Genomic DNA, 26,451 nt, shown 5'->3' on the forward strand with positions numbered 1-26,451 from the left:
GAGGAGGCAGATGCCATCAGGTCCATTGTATCAGCACTTTGTTGTGTATGGGAGAGGAGGCAGATGCCATCAGGTCCATTGTATCAGCACTTTGTTGTGTATGGGACAAGAGGCAGATGCCATCAGATCCATTGTATCAGCACTTTGTTGTGTATGGGAGAGGAGGCAGATGCCAACAGGTCCATTAAGGTCACCAGGTCCATTGTATCAGCACTTTGTTGTGTATAGGACAAGAGGCAGATGCCATCAGGTCCATTGTATCAGCACTTTGTTGTGTATGGGAGAGGAGGCAGATGCCAACAGGTCCATTAAGGTCACCAGGTCCATTGTATGCCATTGTATGACCCAATCAATGACAAAAAAAATTACAGGCCAAAAAATGATTTCTTGTTTATTTCTGTTTTAACTGGAAATGGATGATTAACTTTAGTTGTCAACCATCCTATTACTGTTAAATGATGATGGTAAGTATTGTGGAACCCTGAAATGGTTTATTGACTTTTATGTCTCCGTTAATACTGTACTGTCGAAGGCTTTCTCAAAATCAACAAAGGTGATGTACAGTGGGGACTGCCATTCAATGGATCTAAAAATTAAACAAGAATTTTTGTGTTTACAAAATTATTTATTGTATCTAATTAGAACTATCAAAGATGAATCTTTTTTTTTTAAATATTATGTCTCTTTTCATTTCATTTACTTGAATACAAGATAATAGATACAAACATGGTCAGTGTCACCACTTTGGGGCACAGGTTATAATAAAAATATTCCTCTTTGAATGCCCCTCCCTAATCCACCTTAGGCAGACCCTACTTCCACTACAGCCCAACATAACCAACACCCTGTACGGCAGTGCTGAACAACTGAAGAAAACAGCACACTTTTTTTCCTTGGCACAGTCTGCAAAAGAGCTCACAGCTCAGCAGCAATAAAGCTGGCTAGAAGAAGAAGAAGAAGAATAAAAATATATTTTGAAGATTGGTCCATCTAGTGGTATCTCTTGCTATAAGGTATTTATGGTGAGCACATTTATTAATTGAATGGAATGCACCACATTTTGATTTTATCTTGAACATGTATGATAATCAAATTAGTGCACTTGACTATGTACTAACTGTCTAGCTAATTGGTGAATCTATTCTAATAAATCTAATGAGATGATCAGGGAAAAAAAACAACAAGAGTTCACAGAGACTAACCTAAAAGGCATGTTTGAATTACATTTTATTGACCATAATAGTGACTTGGATATTTTCATTATGTCTTAACCTAAATATCAATGCGTGCACTGTTTGAAATAAAATGTTGAGCTTTCATCATACCTACAAGCATAGGTTCTACATTCTTAATCCTAAGTACCCAGTTTGTTCATTTAACATCATCATATCATTAACTTGAATATCGTTCTCATCTTTATGTTGGAGTGTTCAAATGACTAGACTAATATATGAGAAGAACTGTGCAGTGGTTTCCAAATCAGGGAGCTCTCCATATAGTTTTCTTTGAATTGAGGTGTTTTGGGGCCAGTGTCTTGTATGGGCCTCATGGTAAATTTTTATGCTGTCAATAACACATACCCCGCATGGGAGGCGATCTTCTTTGGCAAGCTTAGAGGAGGACGGCGTTACAGAAGGCCCCCCCCCTACCTGTAAGCGCTATAAGGATCCACTCAGGTGCCATTTCACCTTTAACAAAAGCTACGAGACAAACATTTGAGACTCAGAGGAAAGCCATTATTGAAGAAAGGCGCAAAAGATGGAAAGAAAACTTAAATACACCGCTAGCAGAAAACAGCTTTGTCTTCACTAATTTCGGGAAAATATGTAGGTCGCAACTGGGTTTGTGTAATTATGTGAAACACTGCACTCAGTCTTAATCTTCAAAATCGATGACATTGCCATTATTATCATTGTAAGCAAATTATGTCAAATAATTTGCAGTGATTACACACAAAAAGTAATCTTATTTGTCATAACTTTCTTTCAAATCCTAAGAACTCTTTTAAATTATTGAATATTAGGGTCTACTGTTTTTAGGTTTAATTGTAAATTTATTTTTATTTTTAATATAAACATTATTATTGCTGAATTCACAACAAAATGAAATTAAGCAAATGGGAACCTTGTGCCTCCTACAGTTGAACAATATTAGAAATTTCAAGCTTACAATCAGCCAAGGCAAGGCGAAGGTCTCCTCTAGTGGCTACATTCAGTCTATTTCTTTGCTTATTCATTAGGTTTGTTACACACTAAATCTAGGCTAAACCACGTATGTTAATGTCACAGTTTTGAAATTCTACTGAAACATTCAAGTGCAGCCATATTTCTGTTGTGCCTCCTAGGTTAATATTCTTTTTACTGAAAACATAATTTTGTAAATCTTTTTTTTTTCCTGCAATTCAATTTCAACATCAGTAACAGATGTTTCATAATTGTCACTTATATTTTTTTTTTTTATGCATGTATTTATTTACATCCTAGAAGTGAACTGTAATTTTTCATAGGGCATTGTTATGTGAACTGCATAGATATCGATGTCCTAAGGCAATAATTCATTTGTCAACAAATAAGTTATGTGAGATTGTAAACCCTTTAAAATAGATTTAATATCTCGATAAAAGAGAAAATGATATAATAAATGAAAGTTCATTTCTATCCTTGCAGTCGGAAGCTGGCTTCATTAGAGGCCTATCATGGAAATCCATTTTTTTTAGCCTGCTCTAAGTTATTGCCAACTGTTGAATCTCCCTTTTTTAAAAAAAAATAATCAAAAATTGTATTTAAGAGCTTAACAAATTGAGAAATAACAAACCCCTTTCAAAATGAAGCGAACTTCAGTTTAAAACAAGAGTTTAACCTGTTGCTTATCATTAGTTTCACAAAACTCTTGAAAGATGAGCTTATATCGGCATGGGTTTGAATTTTATTTACAATTTTTTTATAATTAGATTCAAATAGAAATGAAATAGCAGGCTAAACTTTATTAACATGTTGCCTGTGTATTATAACTCATAAGGTGAATAGTGGATAGATCTGTTCTTTATTCTATATTACTTATAAAGCCATTGTAGCGTCCGACCAGTGATGGTTCCCTGTATGCCATCATAAGCTATATAACTAGACAATTTTGAAATATATTTCATCACTCATAAAAAAAAAGCCTTTTTTGAGTAAAATATGTTTAGAAAAATTTTAATTTTAATCAATTTTCAAACAATATCATAAAAAAAGCAATGCATTTTCCTAAGAGGCCGCTAAAACATATCTGCTTTGCCGTTTTTTTTTTGTTGTTTTTAAATTTGCTTGAATAGTAGATTTGTATAATTGTTCATGAATATTCTTAAATTATTTTTGGATATTGCTATAGGTTCATGAAGCCAACTTGGTTTCATAACCTCATCTAAAAATGCAGTCATTCAAAGTAGTACATTGGAATATAATATTTCATTACATACCAGCGAGATTTTGTAACAGTACTTTGTCAATGTTTTTTGTTTAAAAAAAGGTTAAATTATTCTATTTTAATGTTAGCTTTAACGTTTTTTTCAATTAACATTTACATATTAATATATTAACATATGTAGATAAAATAAACTATAATTTAATAGGCATATTACCTATGCATGCAAGACCTAAGGACACTAGAAATCTTCCAATCAGAGCAAAAGAGTAAGAATTGTAAAATAGAAATTTGGGATTTCCTAACTCAATTTCTAACGTTGTTTCTATTCTTAAGTTAGAAGCAAGCTAACTATAATTTGTCTCTATTAAGTTTGTCAGTTTTAAATTGAAGAATTCTTTTATTTGTTTTGTTTCAGTGCACCTTTAGTTTCTTCATTTCCCCTTTATGCCCAGCGCCCCCTTACTGCCCTCAATTGTGCCCAGCGCCACCCTACTGCCCCTTTGGCTCCCAGTGCACCCCAAATCTCAAAAACGCCCCCCATGGGGTGATAGCGCCCCCGTTGAAGACCACTGGTTTACACTAAAGACATAAGAAGCCTCCAAGTCTCAGATAAATAGCTGATACTTTGAGTAGAGACCCATCAGAGGAAAAGAGTGATATCCCAGATGTGTAAATACAGTCGGACTGGCAATACCAGATGTAGTGCTGGAGAAAGTAAGAATTGAGATTGAGATGTTCTAACATGCTTTTTGGCAGCTTTGGGCTAGTTATAGAGTGTGTATGTGTTGAGTATTGACTGAAGTAATACATGACTTAACTAAGATGCTTTGACATATGCCTTGTATAAAAGCATGAAAGAGAATATCAAATTTTTAGTAAAATTTGTTTATATATGAGGTCTCAGGGTGGAGATTCATTATAGTGTATCGAGGATTCCAGAGTAATTTTTCAAGTTGGTGTTTCTTTTTCAGGTTTAGAGATTCCTGTATGAAATTGGTCCATTTGAGACATTTTTTTGTGCCAGTTTTGTGGATTTTTGTTCCCAGATTTTGTCAAATGCTTTTTCTAAGTCAACCCACACAATTGTTGTTGGTTTCTTTTCTTGAAAGCTGTCTTCTATTTCTTGTGTGATGAAGGCAATTTGATCTTCTGTTGATCTGCCTTTTCTAAAGCCAGCCTGGGTTTCAGTGAGTAGGTTATTTGACTCAAGGATCCATGTCAGCCTTCTATTTATCACTCTTTCCATCAGTTTGCAAGAACAGCTAGTGAGGTAGCTATCCAGTTTATTTCTTGGTTTGCCGTGCTTTAGTATAGGGATCATAATGACTTTTTTCCAGATGTTTGGAATTCTGCCAGATTTCCAGCTAGCATTGAATATTTGTAGCAGTTTTCTTTTGGCTTGAGGACCCAAGTGAAGAAGCATGTCATTTGATATTTTGTCTGGGCTCAGGGCTTGTTTTGGTTTGAGTACTTTTAGGGATTCATCTAGTTCCTTCATTTTAAGATTAGTGGTCATTCCCAAAGAGTAAGCTGGATTGTTTTCTTTTAATTTTATCTTGGATTTTTGAGTTTACATCTTTATTTCTACTTTCATTAATTTGTATTTGTCCTATGCTTTGGTTTGGCCATCTCTATCTACATTTAGTTGTTCTGTTTTTTCATGCCAACTTTTCCTCATGGCGGTAAGGTAATTTTTTCTGAAAACTGCGTTAGCTGCTTTTAGATTTGTTATTTTCTATACAAGGGTTATTTTCTACTGTGTTTCTGGCTTCAATAGTGGCATTGTGGAGTTGTTGAAGGTGATCAGACCAGTTGGGGATATAATCTTTTCTTGCTCCTCTAGGAATTGATTCCTTAGCTGCTAGGAGTATTGCTTTGGAGAAAGCTGAGAATGACTTATTAACCTGATTTGATTTGCAGTTTATTGAAGTTGTGTATAGGTCTGTGAGCTTTGAGAATAGGTGCCAGTTAATTTTTTTGTAGTTCCATCTGGGGATGGTGGAGTTTTATGATATTTTGAAGGAGGTATCGATACTGATCAATATGGGTCTGTGGTCACTGGTGGCTAGCTGGTCTGCACTTCTCTGGTGCACTTTTTGGATAAGTTGTCAGTTGCAAAGGCTAGATCTGGAGTGGTTGATGTTAGCCAGGCTCTTGAGAAAAAGGTTGTTTTATCCTCAGGTTTATTAAGCAAGATAAGTCTGTTCTCTGCTTGCCATTCTTCAATTTCTTCTCCCCTGGCATTTAGGTCTGGGTATCCCCAGCTCTGAGACTGACTAATCATATCTCCTAAGATTAGACAGTCTTCTCTAACTCTAAACCCGGGTAGATGAAACCCGTTAGCTAGGGATAGCAGTTCATCTAGGAGAGAAAACTCCAAAAATAAACACCTGCTGCCTTGCAGATGATCTTGGATGATCAAAGGACACCCAGAAAGAAAAGCAGGCTGAAGTCGGAGTCAATGGGCCTCCTGGTGCATAACACATTGAAATGCAACCTCATCTATGTTGGAGTTCAGTAACGATTCTAATAGATGTGGAGTCCTGCCTGTGGAATCTCCGCCTCGAAGGAGCCCACACAAGCGAGTTGGTGGTTCTTCTATCTCTGCCTGCGGAGCCAGGAGCAGGGACAAGAAAGTAAATACTACTGGCCAACACTCCAAGACCAAAAGTCTAAAAATCTTACAATGGAACGCAGAGGGCATCCAAAAGAAAAAAGAAGCTCTAAAAATATTTCTGCATGAGAAAGAAATAGATGTAGCTTGCATCCAAGAAACTCATTTGAACAGTAATCTTCGTTTCTCCATTAGAGGCTACACCTGCATCAGACAAGATAGAGAAATCAGACCCAAAAGAGGAATCCTCACCCTCATTAAAAATGACATCCCTACCACACACATAACTATGCCCAACTCCGCAGAATCAGAAATAATGGGAACTAAGCTAATTCTCCCAGATGGAAATATTAATCTATTTAACTGCTACTTCCCACCAGACAAGGAAATAGAGATTGACCACATACAAATACCTGACCAAGAAGATTTTGATTTGATTTTGATTTTAGGCACATCTGCACAATTTAGGCCATGTTTTGCCTGCAGTCCCTTAAGGACTACTCTCTCTCTACATATCAAGGGCTAAATTCTATACAGTTAAATCATTAAAATCAAGGTCTATTCCCAGTTAAAATAGTAAAGGTAGTAAAAATTTAATAATTTGGTAAAAATCTAATGTAAATAGTACATGTTCACAAATTCATAAATCAGATCTTCATAGACAACCCCACTTCCCGGATAAAGCCCAGTACCTTCCTAGGGTCGACATTGTCGAATAATATTTTTAAGTTAGTGGCTCTAAAATATTTCTCCCTGACATCCTGGTATCTGGGGTAGTCAATGAGGATATGTTCCACGGTGAGGCGAGAGTCACAATACTCACAAAGTGGGGGCTCCTCTTTCTTCAGCACAAAAGAGCCAATCCTAAGTCTGGACATGGTTGTGCTACCATGCCTTGTCAGACCCTTAGATGTGGGCCGCCACATGCTGGTATGAATGGACAACATGAAGACAGACTGTGCATGCTGGTATGAATGGACAACATGAAGACAGACTGTGCATGCTGGTATGAATGGACAACATGAAGACAAGACTGTGCATGCTGGTATGAATGGACAACATGAAGACAGACTGTGCATGCTGGTATGAATGGACAACATGAAGACAAGACTGTGCATGCAGGTATGAATGGACAACATGAAGACAGACTGTGCATGCTGGTATGAATGGACAACATGAAGACAGACTGTGCATGCTGGTATGAATGGACAACATGAAGACAGACTGTGCATGCTGGTATGAATGGACAACATGAAGACAGACTGTGCATGCAGGTATGAATGGACAACATGAAGACAAGACTGTGCATGCAGGTATGAATGGACAACATGAAGACAAGACTGTGCATGCAGGTATGAATGGACAACATGAAGACAAGACTGTGCATGCAGGTATGAATGGACAACATGAAGACAGACTGTGCATGCTGGTATGAATGGACAACATGAAGACAAGACTGTGCATGCTGGTATGAATGGACAACATGAAGACAAGACTGTGCATGCTGGTATGAATGGACAACATGAAGACAAGACTGTGCATGCAGGTATGAATGGACAACATGAAGACAAGACTGTGCATGCAGGTATGAATGGACAACATGAAGACAGACTGTGCATGCTGGTATGAATGGACAACATGAAGACAGACTGTGCATGCTGGTATGAATGGACAACATGAAGACAGACTGTACATTCTGGTATGAACCTTGCCAAGAGCAAAAGAAACGAAGCCGCCTTAGTCAAGAGATAGAAAATGAAAGCTGCCCTATCGGCTAGCCCTAAAACAGTTGCATGCACATACATGAACTGTGACAAATTCTGCTACTCCATAATCAGCTTGATTAGTCACACCTTGAGATGAAACCAAGACCAGTGATTCCTCTGGGCACATCCATTGTCTTTCAAGGCAGAAGGAGTATATGTATAAGCCAGTAATGCCCAACCTTATTTGATCTGCAAGCCAGTTTAATTTTTGGAATTTGTGCAATGAATCTAGATGTTCATCCGTGAGGTGATTAACTAACATGGTTTTCGCCCATTTCATCATTGAAAAGTTTGTTTACAAAAAAAAGTGCTTGTAAACATTGCGATCATCCTTAACGCTTGTATTTCTGTCCGAAAACCTTTGAAAGTTCTGTGATTCAACGCCTGTGATTTGATGAAATTTACAGTGCTAAGCACAATCATCATCACATTGTCCAGATTCAAAACCTTACCACAGAGATTTTGTTGGTGAATGATGCAGTGAAGCAGCAAGGGTTAAATTCTATTTGACTCAACAACTTTTTTAATAACTCTTGCTGTCAGTCTGCTGTGACATCCAACCATTATTCTAGCGCCATCACTAATTTATTCCAAGGAAGAGCAAGGTCCTCTATGATGGTTGACACTTCTTTAACAGGTCTACTCCAGTTGTAGTTCCATGAATGCTCCTCATAGCTGCTAACTCCTATGTTATATCTAAATTGCTGTTTGTACTGTGAATAAATACCTAGAGTTACGCAGTATCAGTTATGTCAGTGGACTCTTCAGCGGCAATAGAAAACATTTTGAATTCTGCAGCTCTGTCTTTTAATTGTAAAGACAGTAGCGGAATTTTCCAAGAATTAAAAATGGCTGTCTAGTCTTATCGCCATTAAAAAAAACAAAAACACTTGTGTTCTTACAATAAAAAAACTATTGACTATGAATATTAAAATACCAAACATAAAGATAGAATTCATCCAAGAAAGAGTGAGAATCCTAACTTCAAGAGAATAGTTTTTCAACATTCTAATTTTTTACATTTTGTTCTGATGTTTTGGCGGGCTGGATAGAAAAACACCGGCCTGCATGTGTAGTTTGGCCATCTCTGGTATAAGCAATTGTACCATTTAGAATTATACAAAAATAAATTTACTGTGACATATCACTAAAATTATGAAGAAATAAATTTCATTCATACACTATCTGACCAATTTTTCAACTAAGATTTCTTATATTAAAAGTATTCAAAATGTTAGCACTCTGCAGAACCAAAAATAAACGCGTCACTTATCTTGTCAATACATCTGACTATAGTTCTGGATTCCTTACAAAGCTTATATCAACTTCCTCTATCAGCACCAAATACCTGATTTCTCCACCTTTCCCTTCTGGAATCAAGTTGAAACTGCAAAATCATTATTGTCCCTAACAAAACATGAATCGATTGAAAAATTTACACATTTTCCGTGGCTCCACAGTCCCAACTGTGACCTACATATTTTGCCTCATCTAACACAAGCATATGTGTAACATACTATGGAAAAAAATCATAATTAGAGATAAGAGAATGCTTGCAACTTATACTGATATCAAGAAAATAAAATGAAATATTTGCTTTACCTTGCCTGCAATCTTGATCACTTGATGCCAAATAATGTGACAGAATGGGAAAATCTCATTTTCATTTATGTATTGAAGATCATTTGTTGTTATCCTGTTGGCATGGACAATGTCCATTGGTGTGGACAATGTCAACACTAGTTTAATCCAGATGTTGTTGTTTGACGGAAACCCTTCTGCCATAATGAAATCTGTGTTGCAGTTTGTTTTCCTCTGTGTTCATGCCTCAAATCTTGCACTGAGTTTTAAGTTTTTATGAGCTTTTGATCATTCTGAGTTCAGAAGTTTGTATATGACCTGAGGGAAAAAAACAATAATCAATAAGTTCATCAAATGCAATATTGGGGAAATTGATATTCTGAAGACATTTAAAACATCAATAAAACTTTGCAAACAAATTTGCCCCAGCTATGAAAAATTGTTTTGTGTATTAAGTGTATAAACTAAATAGACCAGAAGTTAACGTTGTTTTTATTCTCCAACTTCCAAGACATTAAGACAATATTTTCAACTTTCTTTTGGTCTAACTGTTTAGTGTTAAGTGCTTTCGCCGTGATGAGTACTTGAACTAGGAACAAATCCAAATGAGGTAACACCGAACTTAATGCTGAACATGAACACTGATGAAAGGCCAACAATCGATAAATGGAGTCGACTCGGTGGTGAACAATAATAAACACTTTTAATACTCAAAGAAAGAGAATGGTTAAATGTCGTACTATTACTACCGTGTATATAATGCTTCTTATTTCTACTGTGATAAGAAAAGCGTCTTCTTTCTAGCGTCGTCTAGAGTGTTCTTACTTTTTAAAGATCTCTCATGTCATTTGCCACTAAGTAAAACTTTCCCCTTATTCCCGAAACAATACCTAATTCCTAATCATGTCATAACATTAGATATTGAGGAAACAACTTTATATTGGTCTCACTGGTTAGGTCTATTGCTTTTTCAACCCTTAGATTGGTCTCTAGTTGCTATTGGCTTGAATGGTCAATCAGCTGTGTGCCAACTATCTTGGTTGCTTTGACTGACTAGTAGCTGTATGCCAAAAACTTGATTGCTTTGATGGACTACTAGCTGTATGATAAAAACTTGGATGCCCTGATAAGAGTTCTAGCTGTATGACAAAACCTGGCTGCCTTGATAGACTACTAGCTGTATGACAGAAACTTGGCTGCCTTGATAGACTACTTGTTGTTTTGTTAACAAAACCTTTATTTCCTTGAAGGACAATGGGGGGGTTCATAAAATCTTGTCTACCTTGGTGGGTTATTTAAAAAGTGCACATCTTTGCTATGACTATATTTATCTCACTATTCCTCATTCGTCCAAATTTTGAGCAATACACATAGACCAACCTAATGACTTAAAGCCAACATGAATTAGCTGTTAACTGTTAGTGCTGCTTCATGGCTACATTGATGGTAACTTGAATGTATGAAATAGAATATGCTACACTGAATGGATGTGCCACATAATTGTCTATATTGTTGGACAGCATGGAGCTTTTATTTTTATCTTGGACAATGTGCTAGCAACTGTTCCAAGAGGAGGGATGATTGTGTTTACTTAGTACTGATCCCATCAAGGTCTTAAGCCATCTGAATATATTCCCCCCCCCCCACCCCCCAAATCTTAAAACCCAAAACATGTCTAACTATACTATTGGTGAAACCCCTCTTACACATACACACAAGAAATAGGCCTTACATAACATTTGTTTTTCGTTCCTTCTAAAGACCCCTCTACTAAAACCGTCCTGCTTCATAGAAGCAATTGTTAACCCACCCATGCCCTTTGTTGACTGTACTCAGTAAATAGACAAAAGATTTGAAATAAAATAATTTAATCCAAATAATAATAATAATCTCCCCCCCCCCCTCCTTTCCACCAACGCCTTAGACTAATCACAGAACTCTTCATTATATTATATTAATTGAAATCAGAATTAATAAAGACAAGGGAAATTTTTAATGAATATTTTTATGAGAGATTGATTAGCAGTGTACAAAGTTAGAGATAAACCAAAACAGCAGCTGATTACAGAAAGGCAACAAGTTTTGGTGTCACTGACAACACAAGGATAAAAAAGTCTTAGAAGAAACATTCTAGAACTAGATTTAGAGATCTGGATATTTTTTTTTCAATGTCTTAGATACAACTAGATTTAGGAATACTTTTTGTTAAATTTTTTAAGGGTTCTGGTTTGCTATATTTATAGCTCTAGTAAAGTTCCCCTTTCAGACTTAGTCATCCCTGGGGCAGATGATGTAAAGGTCAAGTTTTTCTATGGCCCATGGTTAGTGAGTGTGTCATGTGGCCAGCATAACGACCAACCACCTTTACTTTTCCCTAACTAATGTCAGGTACCCATTAGAGCTGGTTGGACTCAGAAGTGCCCTAACGATCATGAAAGTAAAAATGCCCGTCTTCACCAGGATTCAAACCCAGGGTTCATAAGTCAGCACTTTACCACTCAGCAACCATATCTCTAGTGTATAGCTCTTTTTTTTTTTTTAAATCCAGATCTATCTTGAGTTTAATCTAATCTAGATGTAATAAAAGTCTAGTCTAGATGTAGGCCCCCTATCCAATTGGTGACCGGTCATTTCATCCCCGGTCACTTCATCCCCTGGTCGCTTCATCCCCGGTCATTTCATCCCCAATTAAATATTTTATATATAAATATGATTATGTAGAATGCTTTTTGACATTTTATGACTTGTTACTAATGCGTTTATAGTGTTTACTCTTCCACTTTGTTTTCTTAATGAGAAATCTTATATTATTTTGTAAATCTGGGTGTGTACTTAGCTATTGGATGTGGTGGTTGTAATATCATATTATTATCCGGATTGAAGGCCAAGGTTTGGTGGAAGTAGTAAAAAATCATTTGAGAGATAGAAGTGCGATTAGAATAATTAAGATCATGCCGCTGATAACTTATCATCAAAGGCCAAGGTGTGGTGCAAGTAGTGGAAATCTTTTGAGAGATAGAAGTGTGATTACAATAATTATGACCGTGCCGCTGATAACTTATGGTCAGGCTAAGGTGTGGTGAAATTACGACCATGTTTCACTTTATTTTTCAATCGCTCTTTCTTGAAAATGGGCGCGTCATTTTTAGCCTTGAAATAAGGTTGTTTTTTTTTTCTAATAAAGGCGGAGTTCATCCATCCTCGTGATATCATGTCGCCTGTGTATCTTTTGCTTTAATTCATTTTAAACATTAACGTGTTACAATTTTGTTATTTAAATAAAAAATGAATACATTAAATATTGCTCATTTCATGATTTTTAAAATTACAATTTGTTAGATAAAAATGATCAGATGATGAAAATATCAGGGGATGAAATGACCGGGGGATGAAGTGACCGGGGGATGAAATGACCGGGGATGAAGTGACCGGGGATGAAGTGACCGGGGATGAATGATCTGGGATGAAGTGACCGGGGATGAAATGACCGGGAACCATCCAATTTAGACTCTAGTCAATCATCACTAATAATATATGCTATGGTTTATCGTTATGTTATTTTATGAATACCAATTTTTTCTTCTACAAAATGTAACAAACTGCAGGGATTTTAGATTTTGATCTTTACTACTTTAGTTAACTTGAGCATAGTTAAGAATTGAAGGTATATAGACATATCTATATAGATCTAGTATTATAGTCTAGATATCTATACCTAAGTCTAGAATTCTTTAGGTCAACTAATCTTGATATTGATAGATCTAGCATCATATAGATCTATAAATTAGTTGAATTTCATGTTAGGTCACCAGATGTTGTGCTCAGTCACCCTATTGTTTATTGATCATTGTTGGTTAGATCTGGACTAATAATACTAATAGAGTGAAAGATAAGACATGTGAGTATTCTAAACTTCTTCGTCAAGTTCATATTCTAGATTTAGATCTATTAAGTATTTTTCTTTATCATTGATATTCATATCCCTAATCCCTGTCATTTAAGTATTTTAAGTGTCATCCAATGAATCAATGAATCATCGAATGATAATGAATGGTCACAATGAAATGAATGAAAAAAAAAAATCTTACAATGAATGGGTACTTTAACTTAATAATAATTAATTGAATTGAACAACGGTACATTTAGATTATAGATCTATAAAACAGTGCACCAGTGCAGATTTATGTTCTTAAAGTAATTAAATCGATTAACAAGGATGAAACTTGAAATATCTAGATTTCTAGAGCTAAGCTTGATAAAATGTTGCTTTTCTAGCCTTCTTAGCCCTTTGTGAACAGTACTCAGGATTTTCACGTGATTTTTTATTAAACTTTCGACATGGAAGAGCATACCTCTTGTGTTTATTTCAGTATATGCATTATTTCAATTTCGCATTATTACCTGTAAATACATTTAGATTTAGCTAGATATTTATTTAGCTTTTAAAAGTATATGCCTGCCCATGTCTCTTATTGATAATAAAAAAATATCATTCTATACACATTTAAAACCATTTTAAGTGCCAACGAAGCCCTAGATCAACTTGCTTTTTTATTAATTATAATAAAGATGGGAGAGAATAAAAAAACAATTAATAATTGGGATATTGTCTAGTAACACTTGTAAACAACAATGAAAACTTTTTTTTTTTTAGAATCAGGGATCCTCTACATCTAGTCTAGATCTAGATTATAGATCTAAATCTAATCTAGATATAGAACAGTAGCCTTCTGGATCTAGGTAGTAAGTTATATAGATCTAGTAAATATTTTAAAAATTTATATTATTATCATTATGATGCTGTTCTGACTGAGTCTGAGTGTTCGCCTCGGATACTTTTAATATTTATTATAATTTATCATTATCATTTTTATTTGTGAAATCAGAATGTAGATCTACGACTACATCCGTAACATCGGCTGTTATGAATCATTGACATATTGAATGTAACTGAATGTAGACTCTCTTACTCTTAGTTATTATAATCATATAGATTAGATTTAGATCTAAGACACATTAAGACTAAGACTTTGAAGGAGGAAAAAAATCTTTAGATCTAGAAGTCTAGTTTTCATTCCCCTCTAAAGAAGCTGATTGTCTGTGTGCTTGAACTTTTGCTGTCAGTGCTGTTTCAAGTGTTGCAGTGTGAAGTTATTTTTTCGGTTTGCCCCTTATTATTATACTTATAGGGAGAGTAATTGATTGCTATAATAGTTATATTTTTTAAAACTATTTTGACGGGCTATGCCATATAGGTCTACTTACAGATTTAGTTATAAATACCTAAATTGTTGGACAGCTTATACTGATTACAATTATAGACTCTAGTTTTATTTCTATCTTGGAACCTATTGTGCTAAGCTAACACCTGTTCAGTGAGGGAGAATTACTGTATTTGTTCAGATATTGATGTCTTTGTCTTCTGTTGTAGGCTCTGTTTTGCTTTACAGTGTAAAGCAGTTCAGTTTGCCCCAAACCAGCACGAGTGATTGAATTATACAATTATATTCTTCATTCTTCTTTTTCCTTGCTATAGTTTTATGAAACAATGTTACAAATAGTTTGTCCTTTTTTTAGAAAACTAGTGTTATGGGCTATTGCTGAAGCTAATATTGTGTTAATCTGTAAGCCTAATTGGCTGTGGGCAGTGTGGGCTTACTTAACTGCAGTTACTCTATGTGACCATGATAAAATGCTTTTACGAACTTAATGGCTCCTATAAAATGTAGGCTACCGGTACATGTATGTCAATTAGTATTCAAGATGCAAATTTTCCTGATCATTTCATAACACTGTAACTATTTATCTTGTTAAATAAATTTTATGTTCAGAAGAGCATTATTCAGTAATTATGGATTACTTGTTACCTTTTACTTTCATAAACTGCATCATGAGTCTTTTAATGACATTTATTTAAGAAAGAAATGAGTTATAAACTAATAGAAATAATAATAATAGAAATAGATCTATATGAGATCAAATGCCCATTATGGCACAGTATCGTTTTTTATAAGGGTTATCCCTCATTGCCCTAATTGTAGCCCTAAACAGCCTAAATTGGCGTGGTTATCCTTTGCACATCGCCCTCATCAGCGACCAATACGGGCAGACTGTGGCAAGGAAAAATAGTGTGCTGTTCTCTTCAGTTGTTCAGCACTGCCATGCAGAGTATTGGTTATGTTAGGCTGTAGTGGTAGTAGGGTCTGCCTAAGGTGGGTTTAGAAGGGGGCATTCAAAGAGGATATGGTTTACGGTTTCATATGGTTTCATATGGATGGGCGCAGTGTCTACAAAGGGATAGGTGTGTGGGATTTATTTTGTTAACAGAGGTGTGTGTCCTGTTCTTAGTTGAAAGATTGTAGATTGCTCTATGAGAGGGAGGAAGTTAATATTGTCCAGTTTGTTTGGCTTGGTCATTTCTTTGTACATAGCTCTGCCTGTGTTTCCTGATGCCCATTGGTTGAGCCACTCCTCTTTGTGATTGTTGACTAACATTGACTTTAGGGTGAGGTAGTTAACAGGTCTATCTGATTATTCCATAGATGATCCAGAATTTGATTGTTTATCAGCCTTTTCATTTCCCATGATGCCAATGTGTCCATTGTGATAATGATATTTAATTTTGACATCATCTGATGGATTATCACACTTAGTGTTGTCAATTCTCTTGGGCTGGTTGAGGTGCTTCTAATGCCGCTCTGCTGATACAGTTATCCATAACAGATCTGAGGTATCCAGTGTATAACTGTCTTAAGGTTTTCTTTTTGGCTCACAGGACATTCCTGCTAGGTGTCTTTATGATGCCTTTTCTTTTAAATCTGCCATAAAGTGTTTTAGAGACAGTCTGTGGTCTAATTTTACATTTAGCTACATTAATTTTTTTTCTTTTTTATTGGCTGTGAGTCTAATTTTAAGATGTAGTACCTTTTTCCTGTTTTGTTGCTGTGGCTAAAGATTGAATAAACTGACTTTTCTTTGTTTATTTCCATTTTCCATAATTTTGAATACTTGGAGATAGTTGTGAGGGCTCTATTCCATTTGGATCTAGTCAACACTGGATATTACTCTGTAGTCCAAATTTTATCCAGAAAAAAATTACAGATGTTACTTCAAAAGAGAGAGAGAGAGATTTATGGTGTGTCAATCTAGTCATTTATAGTTTAATCAGAGACTTAAACTGCTAAGTTGTTTTTTTCCTGGCTGATGCAAGCAACCCATTCTAACCCTGTTTCTATCACACAAGTAATGTCAGGTACCCATCAGACGTTAAAGTAATCTAGTCTCATGGACGTTGAAAAATCACAAAATTCAAAATGCCAGTCTTCACTGAGATTTGAACATATAAAACCAAAGGGTTTACCACTCAGTCATCACATCTCACAATCATCAGCTTGGCTTTTGAGTTAGTGCTTACACTGAAATGTACACAAGTAGCTAATAAAAAAATGTTTTAGCACATTGAAATGTGTAAAGAATAGGCTAAATAGCATCATGGAAAAAGAATACTTTCAAGTTTTCATATTGACTGATCACAATAAAAAATAATCTGCCAGCAAGTAGTTGGCTTTTGATGTATCTTCAAATATTTTGAATATAGATAAGTTATTGAACTCAGTAGAAGGAACTTTTAGTTGCTCCATTTTTTAAGTGTATGCTTTATTAAGCCTGAAATGAAGTATTCAGTATTGTTTTTATGCTCAAGTTTTTATTGCATTATATAACTTTATATATATAGATAGATGCACATCATATCACATGTTTCTTGTGGACCAGTTCCCGGATCATATGGTAATGCTAGGGCTGAATATGACAACCATTCCACCCCTGAAGTCAAGCATTTTATCACAAGGCAACCATGCAATGAAAGGAAGTAATTAATTTTTCTTGTAGGCAGTTGTAAAATGTACCACATGCTTTGTTTTCATGTCGTATCTACTGTTTCACTTTGATCTTTGCAATGTTTACCAGAATGTTTAAAGAATGCCATAACTTTTTATGTTTCAGTCAGTAGCATGTGTCAGAGAAAACAATCCATGACTTTAGCCATGTCGGAGCACTTGATAGGCAGTGGTGCACTGGGAGTGCTAGTGTTTGCTTCTGTAATGTTTTTGTATATATAAGGTGTAGTATTAGTTCAGTTTTTAACTTTGTTGATTATAGGAGCTTGTACTTTATAGATTGACCTGTATTGTTGCATAAAAACATCTGAATACTTTTTGCCAGATAGTGGATATTATTTAACTTGAGTTGGAAATATTATAGTAGTTAATGAAGTTAATTTGTTTCTATTTCAGAAAGATTTGTACAGACTCCACCATACACAAAATGTCAGCAGGCAGGATTGGTGAAGTGAGACAATTCTGACTTGATAATTACTGATGCATTAATCTTCTATATGTCCAGGTAGCAAAATCTGTTACATATGTTGTACTTTAAAAATTTGCTTATCTTTTCAATTTGAATTCATCATTAAAGGGAAACTCCAATGGTTTTGGCAATTTTGTATATAATATGTGTTTTGATTTACAGATAATGAATTTTTTTTTTATTTGCAATTATAACTTAGTTATTGATGTTTTTCGGACATAATTTTCCTGCGCATTCAAAACGGTCAGACTTTCTATGTGACATCACACAAACCTATTAATTTAATCTATTGACTTACTGTATAACGGAAAACCATATAGTAAAGTTTACATTCTCATAAAAGAAATATATCTTCGTCGATGCAGTTAGATCTAGATCTTGTAAACAAAGAGAAGAAATGCGTGTTAAAAGTAGATTTACATGCTTGACTAAACATGGCAGTGTTTATTTTCTCGCCTGACTACTCAACACACAACAAACACTATCACTTGGTTGTCTGTTATTACTGACTACACATAGTCTAGATTAGCCTTACACTGACAGGTTTGTTAGAATCAGTCAGACCTATGATCTATTTACTTTTTGAGACAGGGAAGGGCTTAGATAAAAATGTGTTGTTTTTTCTCGAGTTAATTATCCTAATGCTTTTAGATCTATCTATATATATATATATAACTGTACCTTAGCTCTGGACTAGGCTGTCACTAAGCCTAACTGCTACTGTAAGAATGAAGCGATTGGTTAAATCTAGTTTCTCATTCAGTATTGTTGAGGGAAGTGATGTTTGCCTAAGGTAAAAACAAAATCCCAAAGAACCCCGTTTTTTTTTTTTTTGAGATGTCAAGAATTCACTGACTAATTTATTAAATGCAAATGTTTCTAAGCATTTAAATAAAAAATGGTAAAATGTTTACTATTACAACTTTTACGCAGAATCAAAATATGTCAATAACTCAAATTTGAAAAACCATCAGAGTTTCCCTTTAAGCAACTAACATTTTCTTGCATTTAAATCTGGAATGCATTCAATGCATACATGGCAGATGATGTAGAGGTCATCTGTTTTATGTTCGACATTTAACTAGGGTTTCATGTGACCAATGACTGACTGCTTTTACTTTCCCAATTTGGAAGCCTAGTGCTTTACCACTCAGCTTGTTATTTAAAAAAATAATAATAAGATAGAGAAAAAAAAAATTTGGCAAAAAAAAGTATCAACTGTCTGTGAACAGTTTGTAATCTTTGTGCCCTGTAAATTATTTATCAGTCTTTAAAAAGGTAAACTTTTACTATAGCTCTGAACATTTCAAAAGTTATTTTGAATTTTTTAGTAATGACAGGTTAGATAAACATAAAAGAGTTATTTTCTTTAAAAAATAAATAAAAAAGATAAACACACACAGATAGCAAAAAGAAATTATTCTATCAATAAAGAAAATTGAATGAAATATGGACAAAATCAATACCACCTCAACATTTTAAATAATGGGCAGTATATATGGTTAGGGGTTCTAGTTTAGAGTATTACCCAAAAAGATGTCACCATACAAGTAAAGAATTTGTGGTTTTCCAGACCTGTTGAGATGGAGATCAGTTGTGGGTACATGTTCAGGTGCATGTGGGGGTAGGTGTGATGCATACATTTTTTTATGTAAGAAATAAAAAAAACCTTTATTATTAACTTGCAATGAAAAGCATTTGAAATTTTTAAAAGAATAATTTGCCTTTTCTGGTACAGGTCAAATAACATGAAGGAAAATTGTATGACCAGAAGTCAACATGTCGCTGGGACATTATGAATAAGTTTTGAAAGTATTTAGTTCAGATGATGTTCCTACATGAAGTCCTATCAAGTACATGGATGAAGACTTGAATAGAGAACTCAACAGGGCATTGGGACATTGGGATTAAGGTGGTTTTAAGTTATTAGACCGTTGTATTTTAGGTCAGTCTTGTTTTGTAATTTGTTATTATGATTGTGTCCCAAGTAGAGATGGGAATCGAACCCAACTTTTAAAGTTCGGGTTCAGTTCGGTTCGGTCAGATTTAAGTTCGGTTCGGTTCAATGACGAGTATAGTTCGGGTTCGGTTCGGTTCGGTCAGGTCTAAAGTTCGGGTTCGGCTCGGTTCGATGTTATGAAATTATGTCATATCAAAATTAAGTTATAAGGTTTAATGCAATTTATTAGTTAAAACTTTTTATTTGAATTTTTACATAAAACAAATACTTTGCAATATATAATAGGCCTATGGGCAATACTTTTTCCAACATAATGTTGCCTACATACATTTAAAGCGTTGTAAAAATTTCTTAATGGAGATAGAAATAAAGATGTGGTAGGTTTTCGCTCAAGTAGGCAAGTGGTTTAATTCAGGGCGTGACTCGGCGCTAAGCGAATTTTTTTAAAAGGCTAATATCGATGTGCTTTCTTTCAGAACACACTATTCATCAAAATAAAAAAAAAAAGTCGAGGGCCATATTAAATCTAATAATAAAGAGGCAGACCTGGCCAATAGAATTATGCAAGGGACATTCTAGGTATTGCGCACATACTTCTATAATGGGCGTGATCTTTTTAAACAAATATTCGTGTAAAGACGTCTCTATCGAGGATTTTTTTTCACATATAAGTCGTCACTATTATAAATTGCAATATACGGAAGAAATTCGACTATTCTGAGACAAAAAAAAATGCAGAAGAATCACACTAGCGGAGATGTTTTAAAATGTTTTCTTCAAAACGTTTTGACCCATATTGTGCCTACGCGCCTCGCAAAAAGCAGTCTTCAGTTGACAAGGTCTTATTAGAAGATAAAATGGCACCTCCACTTAATATATTTTAATTTTTAAACATGTAATTATACTAATATTCAGATAAGTTACACTAAAAATAAAACTTTTTTTTTCGATGCTCCCTCTCTTTGTTAGTTGGTCGTTGGTTTGTCGCTTACAAACAGCTAGTACAATTGAACCAATATAGGCATTTTATATTTTTACCGGTAAGGATAGTATAGATGGACTTCTTATGGTCCGATAGTTATGCTGGGCAGGGCACGTATCCCGTATGGGAAACGAACGTATGCCAAAGGCAGTCTTTTTTTTTTTTTTGTGAGCTAAAAGGTGGTCAACGTTACAGAGGCGCCCCATGGAAACTCTTCAAAGACCAGCTTAGGAGTCAACTTTCCTTAGCTGACATAGAAGAGAGCACCTGGTTGCACGTGGCCTTAGAACGAGTCAGTTGGAGTTCACTCCCGAAGGCCGCGGGATACACATTTGAGACCAAAAGAAAATCCGCTGCCGGGGACAAACGCAGACGCGAAAAGAAAAACTAAATCAACCACCTGCGAACAGTGGTTATGCTTGCCCTGGATGTGGCAAAATATGTAGGTCACAGCTGGGCCTGCACAGCCATGGGAAAAACTGCATTCCTCACTAATCTTCGGACTCGAAGACAAGCCTTAGAATAACATTTAAACTTAATACACTTTCAAATAAAGTTCTTATGTGAACAACTCAATATAGCCTAACTGTTATTACAATATTCACATATTTAACTTGTGATAGAGATGTAATATTAATGAAATATACTGATATTTAAACAAAATCTAGGTCACCACAAAACAACGTCTTTACTCTTTCATGTCTCAAGATTGTTTGCCGTTTCACATTTGCATTACACTAATTTCATCATCCTTAATGCATAAACACCAATCAATCGCTTAACCTCTTCTTATCGCCACCAGACAACACACACACACACACTCTCTGACACCCCTTTTTGTCAGGAAGTTGCGTCTCCCCATCCCCCAATTCAAGGTACTAACCATCCCCACCCACGGGAGAGGACCCAAAGTTTGAGAAACGCTGCATTAAAAATACTGATGATCAATGCAAAACAGAATAATAGTAAAAATATTCAGGGGCGTAGATAGGAATTTTTCATCATTTGGGGGCCCGGGAGGGGCTGGACCTCTTTGGGGGCCCCTGCATTTTGCGTAATATTGAATATTTGTTGTAAAAAACACTAATTTGGGGCCCCCCTCAAGTGGGGGCCAGGGGGGGGGGTTACATTTCTCACCCTCCTCCCTCACCCTTGCTACGCCACTGATAATATTCCAATATGGAATACTTCACAATTTTTGTAAAAATAAATCACTTAATAGAAGATAATTAAAATTTATTTTAAACTAGAACACAAATGAACTTATTTATATCTACACTCTCTAATCGGCAAAAAATATTCTACTCTCAACTAACAGTCATCTCAAATAAAAGTGACAATGTTTTAATGTTGACTTTCTACTTACTAGGAACTTGAATCTAGATCTAGATCTAATTAGAGGGCGCCTATTCGACTCAAAACCAATATTGCAAACAGCCCGCGAAAATTCAAGGTTAGGGGAGAGTCGGCACGTACTGAAAAACCCATGGTAATCAAAGCGAGCCGCTTTTTTTTTTTCAAAATACCACCCTCCCCCCTCCCAAGTTTTCAAAGTATAATGGAATCATTAGAATTTAAATAAAATATTGAATTAATTTTTATTTTAAACCCAAAACATAAAAAAAGGGATGTAAAAATTGCAAAATTAGTTCGGTTAAGAAAAGGAGGGTTCGTTCGGTTCGGTTCGTACCAAGCAGTTTCAAAGTTCGGGTTCGGTTCGGTTTGGTCATAAGTGAGGTTCGAGTTCGGTTCGTTCGGTTCGGGTTCGGTTTGTTTCCCATCTCTAGTCCCAAGTCACCTTGTAGGTTTTGTTTGTAATGTCTGACAGACTGTTGTTCATCTTGTCTGTGCTTGTTTGACAGCCATTTATTAAAATGTTGTTTTTTACTGGCTTTAATGTAGTTCTGTTATGTATTTAGCTATTGAGTTGAAATCTCTAAGAGAGTAATTCTAATTCTTTGAGTTTGAAAGTATTTTTTTTTTACTTCCTTTAATCAAGTTTTATTTAAGAAGGTCTTTTCATTTCAAGTCTATCTAGTTTGGAATGTGAAACTAGTTCATTTCTTAGTTTTCTTTTTTTTTAATTTTAAAAAGTAATCTATATCATTATTTGTTTAAGTTCTATTAAATTTTTTTTTTAAGAATAATAAAGGTGAAAACAACTTTGAGGAAATATTCATGGCTTTTCAGAATTCAATTTATCACTGAGATGTTAGGATAAACATGAAGTTGGTTTTAAATAACTGCAACTGTACTAATAGTCTTATTTGTTTATTTCTGTTTTCTGAAAGTTTATGCATGTTGATTTGACTATACACATCCTCCCTCAACATACAACATGTTAACCTGACAATACATAGTTACTATGACTTACTACATGTGACCAGACACTACATTTCCCTATTACTTACTGCATTACTTACTGCATGCTTAACTTACTATACACTCACATTGCATATCAAAAATAATTTTAATTCTTTGAGATTTTCAGAAGAATAATTAGTTTTTTTCTGATACGAGTCAAACAACATGGAGGAAATTCCATTTCAAGAACTAAACATGCCTCCTTGCCATTGTGATTGAGGTGAAGTTTTATCATTAGACTTTATTGAATGTTTCTTCAAGCAATATGACAAAATAAAAACATTGCAACATACTGCATGTTGACTTAAGAATACAATTCTTTTTTTGGCTCATTGCATATTGACCTGGCAATTGTAGGGACTTGTTGCATATGGACATGATTTCTACAACATTTAAGGAGACAGATTGTATATTGACCTGGCAATAGACACATGTAGGGACTTGTTGCATATGGACATGATTTCTACAACATTTAAGGAGACAGATTGTATATTGACATGGGGTGTAAGGGTGTTGAAAAGGTGATTTGACAGCCATATTCTACTTTAGAATAGTGAAAAGCCTGAAGTTCCCATCTACCTAACTCATGTATGGCTCCTCATGCTACACCTCGGCAAACGTCTTGGTTTATTGGCTGAATACATGAGTGAAAACAGTTACTTAACAAAAGGATTTGTAAAGTAAATTTTGTATTGATAATTAATATTTTTGTTTGTTTTTTTACAGAAAATAAAAAAAAAAAATAGATTACATTGGTTCCTAGCGCTCCTAAAATCTGTTGTTTTTGTTTTTCTCAGGCCATAATGATAACAAGTATTACATGATGATCTTTTGAATTAAATCTCTCTTTTAAAATATTAATAATTATTATTATTAATATTAATAATTATTAATAAATAAAATTTTAACCAATTATAAATAAAATAATAATCCATTAGCTACAACTTTAAAATATGTCTTTGAATTGATATAGCTCAAATAATGTAATTCATAGTTTAAAAAGAAAACGTATCACAATCATAAAACTTTTTCACCCAAACTGAAGAAGGGATGTGACATTAAATGTAAATTTAGTCCAAGATGTTCTTTTAGTGAAATGAGTACATGGAGTCCAATCCTTTAATACTAAGTAGAGAAGGGAAATGCTAAAACAAACAAATATTCACATTTGACTAGAGTAACACCTTTAGTAAAAATGATTAAATTTTAGAGTCTCTTTAGGATGGAAGACTTGCAAAAGTAAAGTATCAGTAGAAATAAAACACTGAAGCATAAATCTTGAAACACAAAATAATATCTAATATAATACTCAAAAAACATTAATACTTAGAAAAAATGAAGGCACATTCTTCATCCCATAAGAAACAATTGTCCCTACCCTCAAGAAGCGCTTTAAAGACCGACAACAGCTCACTCGGCCTGACTGACAAGAGAAACAGCTGAGATAGCCTGAGAACTTGTACAAATAACGCAAGCTACACCTTGGAGACCGAAAGATCAACTATGTAAATCTCAACTAGGAGTGCAATGTCTTATTACATACCTCAAGTCGCACATTCCGAATGGGTGTGGGCAAGACCAGGATGGGTGCAATCATTTCTCAAAAACGGCTCAAACGGTATAGCCTATCAATAGAATATTATTAAGACTAAAGTAGATTTATACATTCCCTTAACCAGATTTTTTTTTTTTGGGGGGGGGGGGGGGGGGGAATACAAATGTTTTTAAAAAGCTTATAACAACTTTAGCTGTCTGTCTTATTTTGTTTTAAACAAGCAAAATTATCGCTTTATAAGATTTAGGCCTATAAAGTCTATAGGCCTATATAGACTTATCATTTAAAAAAAACTATTTTTTAATGTCTTTCTTGTTTGACAAGAATAAGAGGTCTATTTTATGCTACTTATCTGGACTAAACTTGCATAGAAAACACTTTTTTTTTCTTCAAACATTTAACCTAGTTACGAGATTTTAAAGCATTTCATTTTCGCCCAACTCATCTTGCAAGTAGGAATTGAAAGTGACTTATAAATTGGGATCAATCATTATTTTAACACAGAAGGGAGACACGCGTTTTTATAATTCTTAATTTTTTTAAATAAAATTTGACTTGTAGTGATTGATTCCCCTGAGCCGACAATGAACTTGAGAACTCACTCTGATTATCTCTCTATTAAATTTTGACTTTTTAAAAAATATCTAGATCTAATTAATAGAAACGATGCCTGGCTATTGAGGGGTCGAAACATTTTTGTCAATATTTCCACGCTAATCTTAATTATACTGCAATTCATTGCCAAATTTCATGAGAATGAGAAATGTGTTTAAATTTATTTCAAAAAAAAAACTGAAGATCACAAGTTATCCTGTGGATGAAGAGCGAATTCATATAATCCTTTATGACCATTGAGTAAAGCCGCTATGGAGTTTTAATAAGCAGTGTTCTATAAATAGTAGCACATCGCATTTCTAACCATGCCAGAAGAGAGTCGAGCCAAAGCGCCTTGAGATACGACCAAAGAGAAGGAGTTAGTCTTCCAGAGGCCAGGATTGGTTATTCACACTCCCCCCCCCCCCCAACCACCACCTCAATGACTAAACGCTTATTTGATCTCATCCACTCTGCATATTGTCTTGGCTACTTAAGCTATTGTTCTGTTACCTCTTTCTTAGTTATCACGAGCACTATGTTTTGTGGGTATCGTTAGTCGAGAGGCTAAGTACGCTGGTCCACAACTGAGATTGGACCAGAGCGATCTGAGCAATGCTATAAACATGAAAGTAGCGCTAGATAAAAGCTATTAGTATTATGTTAGAAATGAACGAGTAGTCATTCTCTGGCGCTGCCAGGCTCGAGTTTCGATAAAGAGAAACAAAATTCATCGTAGTCCCTTTAACAGTTTCCACTGAGGAATTTTCTGGTGATGTGGCAGGTCTGCAGCAGTACCGCCCTCTGACAGGCAACGAAGATGTTCCTAGGAATGTTAAGGGCCTTGAAGGTGTCTGTGAGGTCAGTTGTTATTATCCCCTCGGTTGATATAACAATGGGGTATATTGTTATTTTGGACAATTTTCATAGACGCTTAATCTCCAAGCCTAGGTTCCCATATTTTCTTTGTTTTTCTATCTCAGTTTTTCTTAAATTATGAGACAGTGGTACGGCGATATCGATGATGGTAGCGGTTTTTTCTTTTTTATCGATGAACAGCAGATCCGGGCGATTGAAATCTACCGTTTTTTCGGTCAGAATAGGTCTATTATTATTATTATTATTATTATTATTATTACTATTATTATTATTAATGTTCACGGTACTTTGGAAGTTCCCATGTGATTATGATTCCTCTTCTCTGTTCTCTTCTCTGTTTTCTATTGAGGCATTTCCAAGAGAGTGCCACTGTGGGCAGTGGCG

At 35.0% G+C, this 26,451-nt stretch overlaps 1 long non-coding RNA gene across 3 annotated transcripts; it reads left to right on the forward strand.

Annotated features, from left to right (window-relative positions):
• Positions 1–13,833: 13,833 nt before the first annotated feature.
• On the forward strand, positions 13,834–23,795 carry LOC106062797 (uncharacterized). 3 transcript variants are annotated; one of them, XR_008779612.1, is made up of 6 exons: positions 13,834–14,106; positions 17,102–17,236; positions 17,371–17,487; positions 17,661–17,769; positions 19,472–19,645; positions 23,167–23,795. It is a non-coding gene; the product is annotated as an uncharacterized LOC106062797 (long non-coding RNA). The 3 variants fall into 3 exon arrangements; XR_008779611.1 differs by having other exon boundaries at positions 19,472–23,795; XR_008779613.1 differs by lacking the exon at positions 17,102–17,236 and having other exon boundaries at positions 19,472–23,795.
• The last annotated feature ends 2,656 nt before the right edge of the window (positions 23,796–26,451 follow it).

The sequence above is a fragment of the Biomphalaria glabrata genome, chromosome 9 (genome assembly GCF_947242115.1).
Source record: "Biomphalaria glabrata chromosome 9, xgBioGlab47.1, whole genome shotgun sequence".
Classification (NCBI taxonomy): domain Eukaryota; kingdom Metazoa; phylum Mollusca; class Gastropoda; family Planorbidae; genus Biomphalaria; species Biomphalaria glabrata.